Genomic DNA, 6,000 nt, shown 5'->3' with positions numbered 1-6,000 from the left:
GATGGGGTAACTGGGTGATGGGCATTAAGCAGAGCACTTGAAGTAATGAGCATGGGGTGTTGTACACAACTAATAAATCGCTAAATTTTAACTCTGAAACTAATAATACAGTATAGGTTAATTAAATTAAATTTAAATAAAAATTTAAAAAAACTTTAAACAAATTTTTATTAACAGAGAATGTCATCTAATTAGATTATTTTTCTACTTCAGACACAATTATTCTTACTCTCCATGGAAAGGCTGCTTCTCATTTTTTTATCTGGTAATGGCAATCACTAAAATCCTGAATTTAACAGAATAGTTGTAAAAATGCCTCAGTGATTTAAGTTGAAAACAACACATTTGTTACATGACTCTTGAACTTAGTTATCAGGAATGTACGAATGTGTTTTTATTCAAAAATACAAAATACATTTTCTGTAGGCATTGACAATGACAGCAGTAAACCATTATATGTTGTTAACTGAAACCAGTAACTGTTGGTTATAGTTTTTTCTTAAACATCAGCCAGGCTTTTCTTCAGTCATTTGCTTCAACTGATTTCTCTAAGTTATTGGTAAGGATCACTGCATTGAACTTCATCTCACAGTTTATTAATAAAACACTATTATAAGAATCAGGACATGCCACCTCCCATATCACATCCCATTCCACCCATTCCACCCATTCCAGCGTCTTTAGGAATTTCCGTGACTAGATCTTCTGCTGTACTTAACAGAGAGGCCACTCTGGCAGCATCCAATAAAACAGTTCTTACAACCTTAGTTGAGTCAATTATTCCCTTTTCCACGATATTCACAAAATCTCTAAGCATAGCATCATACCCATTTCTGAGGAACTTTGCATAATTTTCTCAATTATTAGTGATCCTTCAATACCTGCATTCTTAGTAATGGTCACTGCAGGAATTTTGAGTGTTCTTTTAATAATTTCTGTATCAATTTTTTGATCTTCAGAAGCTGGAATTATTTTTTTAAATTTTATTTTATCATGTTAATAATAATTATGTTTAATATGTTAATAATAATTATTATTATTATGTTTATTTTATTTTATTATGTTAATCACCATACATTACATCATTAGTTTTTGATGTAGTGTTCCATGATTCATTCGCACCCAGTGCTCCATTCAATACGTGCCCTCTTTAATACTCATCACCAGGCTAACCCATCTCCCCACCCATCTCCCCTCTAGAACCCTCAGTTTGTTTCTCAGAGTCCATAGTCTCTCATGGTTCATCTCCCCCTCTGATTTCCCCCCTTCATTTTTCCCTTCCTACTATCTTCTCTCTCTTTTTTTTTAACACATAATGTATTTTTAAAAGATTTTATTTATTTATTTGAGAGAGAGAGAGCTCACAAGCAGGGGGAGGGACAAAAGGAGAGGGAGAAGCAGAGTCCCCACTGAGCATGGAATCTGATGCAACATGGGGCTCTATCCCAGGACCCTGAGATCATGACCTGAGCCAAAGGCAGCCGCTTAACCAAATGAGCTACCCAGGCACCCCAGGACCTGGAATTATTGAATCCAAAGCTGGAATGCTCCAAACCATGACATAACCCCTTCCCAGAACAATGCCTCCAACAGCAGCTCATGTAGCATTGAGGGCATCTGTAACTCCGTCTGTCTTTTCATTCACTTCAACATCATTTGTCCCACCAACTTTCAGCACAGCTACTCTATCTGAAAGTTTGGCCAGAGGTTCAATCAGTTTTTCCTATTCGTGTTCACTAGTTGTGACATCTAACTTCTTGATGATTTCTTGAAAACATTTTTCAATTTGAGCCTTGTCACCATTTCCTTTCAAGAGCATGGCATAATCTTTGGTCACAATGACCTTTCCAACTTTTGCTAAGTCATGAGGCTGAATTTCTTCAAGATTTAGTGTCAATCACTCTTCTCCAATCACTGCACCACCAGTCGCAACAGCCATCTCTTTAATGTGGTTCTTTTTATTGTCACCAAAACCTAGATCTTTGACTGCTACAACCAAAAGATCAATTTTTAGCCTATTCAAAATGAGTTTATTCAGAGCTTCTACATCAACATCTAGCAATTATGACCAAGGGCTAATGGGGAGCATTGGCAATTTCAGGAACAGATACAGTGGATTGGACTCTGGAAACTTTCTTTTCACCTCAATAGAATATAGAATAATGGAATTCACATTTCTGACCTTTTGATGTATTAATAAAATATGGAGAAATATACTCACACTTGAACTACATGCCTTGAATAATTTCTAATTCATCCTTTAGTGTTTTTCCATTCTTTACTGTGATGACTCCCTTTCTTCTAAGTTTTTTTCATTACATCAGAAATGATGTTGCATATTTCTTTGTCTCCATTTGCAGAAATCGTAGAAATCTGAGCAATTTCTTCAGGGGTTGTCACAGGTTTAGACTGCTTCTTAAGTTCAGCAATTACAGCATCAACAGCTAACATCACACCTCTCCTGATTTCCACAGGATTAGCACTTTTGTTAATCTTTCCTAAGCCTTCCTTGGCAATAGGGTGTGCTAGGAAAATAGCAGTAAGGGTGCCACCCCCAGCCTCTTTCATTTATGTTACTGATATCTTGAACAAGTTCAGTGCCGATATTTTTATATTTTAAGCCAATAGACTTTGCAAAAGTCACACCATCTTTTTTTACTTTGGGTCTTTTCCAACTCTGTTCAATAATCACTGTTCTTCCCTTTGGCCCCACAGTAACAGCTACAGCATCGACTAAAAGGTCTACACATTGAAGCATTAAAGCTCAGGCATCTACACCAAATTTTACTTCTTTGGAATGAGTCTGAATGAGATGAGGAGCCAGTGCCCTGGGCACTGGCCTAATTTCAGGAAGAACTGCAGGTAATCAAGGCATTTCTGTGGGGCAACCACAGGGTGTGCCATCAGTCAAGCAAGTTGTAGGATGCAAATGAGGGGAAGAGTTCCTCCTGTTGTGAATTTCAACAAATTTTTTTACCTATCCAGTATCATTCACTCAGATGTCCTATTCATATAGTAACCTAATTTTCCAAGACATATTTAATTTCAAGAATTATCTCCCATTATCTTTCCAAGCCATCAGAGTGTTCCATAAGTTCCAGTTTTTTCAAAGTCCAAGTTATATTTTTTGGATTGCATCTGGCACCAAGAAGCAACACAAAAACCTTATTTATGAGATATTATGGTCAAATTTAAAGTTTGGAAAGTGTAGTTACCACACTACTAAAAGTAATATTCAGGGAATGAAAAAATACATAAAGCTAGTAAGTGGAAATAATGATAAGGACCTCCACAATCCTTTGTTAGGCCATAATTTGCTCCTAGACCATGGTTTAATGCTCTAACTTCTAGTTGAGAAACATGTTTTAAGTAACTTTAAGTTATAAATTGATAATTGGTTATTAGTATAATAATTTAACATTTTAAATTTTTCAGGAAGATGATTCATCCATTTATTTTGAAGTGAAGTAGAAGGAAATAAGTAAGAAATTTCAAGGCTAGTTTTATCCAAGTATTTTTCTTGTTTCTGTCAAATTTGTAAATTGTATGTGTGACTTTTTAGTTAATATGACTGCAAATGAACTAAAAAATAGAAAAGTCTCTCTAAGGTGGAAATATAAATTCCAAGTCTTTAGGAAATTAATGTTTATTCTAAATTGTGGTCCTTTAACATTTATGATCTTACTTCACTTTGCATAGATCAACAAGAGGGAATAGTAATACTTAATCTGCAAACTGTACATAGGATCTATCTGGAAATATTCTGCTACTTAATGAAAAGTCTAGATAAAGTAGTTCTCCTTAAATTCACTGTTCATATATGTTTTTCTCTTTTAAGTGTGTGTGTGTGTGTGTGTGTGTGTGTGTACGTAATTTGGCTATGGTTCTTTTAGATTGAGTCTTATCCATAGTTACGAGATAAGTTCTCTTAGGCCTATAGAAGATTCTGAGTCAATATATATAAAACACCTCAGATTGGCACAATCATTGAGAAGAACTATCAACCTTCGAGATCCAAATCTTTTGCTGTCCTGACTGTAGTACAGAACTTTAAATGGGTAAAATGTGTTTCAGAGAATGATTTATTGAATTCTCACCATAGGTTTGCCTTCTGCTTATGTAACTCTATAGGAATCTCTCATTCCACGGCTTTGGATTATTTTTTACAATTCTGACTCAGCAACAGAGGATAAAAAACCATGATATGATGAATAAGCCACACAAGTAAGAAATACAGATGTGGACTATAGACCTCCAAAGTAGAATTAAGCTGGTCGAGGATATGTGCCAGACATTGGAAAAGTTAAGAGGTAGGTACTTTGGTGGTTATTGTTGTTGAGGGCTTTTTGTGTTAGAGTAGACTATTGTAAGAAGATTGTCATGATCTGTATAATATGACAAGCTGTGACTACTTTTATAAGAAAATTAAGTTTACTTTCAGAAAAGTTGAGCTATCAAAGTGGTAGTGAAAATCTGAAGAAGATTTTATTCTTAGTTTTTTAGATTTTTTAACAGGAAATAGGTCTAGGAGGGAGTAAGAGAAAATGAACTTTTATTGAGATTTACTAACCAAGTATCAAAATATGTGTTATCCCATTTAATCCTCATAATAATCCTATGACGTATGTGGTATTATCTTCATTTTACACATAGAAAACAGTCTTGAATAGATTATTTGACTTATCCAAGGCCATGCAGCTATTAAGTTTAGGGTTGTGTTTTAGACACAGGTCTCTCTGACTTCTAACATTGTATGTAAAGAAGACTAATATCTAAAAAAAGCTATAACTATATAATTTCATGGTTTTCTTATGAAGAATTAAACCTATATTTAATTTTAATTTTCTGAGGAAAGTTTCTGACATAGTATATTCAGAAAATTCTTCAGCAACCCCAATATATGCACCTAAGGAAAAGGCAGTGCTAGAGAAAGAAGCAACTATTCTCAGTAGTGAAATGGCTGTGGTTCTGACATTTTTCTTTTTGATTCTTCTGAGTTTCTTTAGATAGTATGTAAATGGAAACCAAATTTTCTAGAGCAAATATATGTACCTAGAGCAGGTAAGTATAGAAATGTAGCCTTCTATTATGAAATGTGCTTTATTTATTTAGTTAAAGCAGCAGTTTAAAGTTTATTTCAACTGATTGTAGACTCATGTCACATACCTTTGGACATTTGATCAGTCTAAGGAATTTAAGCCTCTTTTATTTTCATAATTTAGAAATGTTTAGGTTTCCTTCACATTGCAGAAGCTTTTTGTCTTCATGAAGTCCCAATAGTTCATTTTTGCTTTTGTTTCCCTTGCCTCTGGTGACATGTCTAATACGGAGTTGCTAGGCTGAGGTCATAGTTTCAAAGAAAAGTGGAAATATTGATTTAATTTTATTAAATTATAGTCTTTAGAAGTTCTTCCACATGGTGTTTAAACTTTTAATTGTTTTTTATAACTGTCTAATAAAAATTATTGGCAACTGTGGTATAGTGGCAAGAGCTTTTGATTTGTAGTCAAAGAACCTGAATTTGAATTTTAGTTCTGCCTCTCTGATACACAGTTTTCTTTTATTTATTTTTTTTATTATGTTCAGTTAGCCAACAAATATATATCATTAGTTTTTGTGGTAGTGTTCAATGATTCATTAGTTGCATATAATACCCAGTGCTCTTCACAACACATGCCCTCTTTATTAAGTTTTTTTAAATTTTAATTCCAGTATAGTTAACATACAGTATTATATTAGTTTCAGGTGTACAATATAGCGATTCAACAATTCTGTACATTACTCAGTGCTCATGATGATAAGCGTACACTTTAATCCCCATCACCTATTTCATCCATCCCCACCACCCACCTCTCCTCTGGCAACCATCAGTTTGTTCTCCATAGTTAACAGTCTGTTTCTTGATTTGTCTCTCTTTCTCTCTCTCTTTTAAATTTGATCATTTGTTTTCTTTCTTAAATTCCACATATGAGTAAATTGAGTGGTATTTTTCTTTAACTG

General features: G+C 34.2%; 1 pseudogene; it reads right to left on the bottom strand.

Annotated features, from left to right (window-relative positions):
• Positions 1-619: 619 nt before the first annotated feature.
• On the bottom strand, positions 620-2,875 carry LOC114226484 (60 kDa heat shock protein, mitochondrial pseudogene; annotated as a pseudogene).
• Between the last annotated feature and the right edge of the window lie 3,125 nt (positions 2,876-6,000).

Source organism: Eumetopias jubatus, unplaced genomic scaffold, assembly GCF_037043125.1.
Source record: "Eumetopias jubatus isolate StellerSeaLion01/CBP00866 unplaced genomic scaffold, mEumJub1_p1.0 scaffold_11, whole genome shotgun sequence".
NCBI lineage: Eukaryota > Metazoa > Chordata > Mammalia > Carnivora > Otariidae > Eumetopias > Eumetopias jubatus.
The sequence above is the reverse complement of the archived record's forward strand: the minus strand, read 5'-3'. Positions and strand labels throughout refer to the sequence as shown.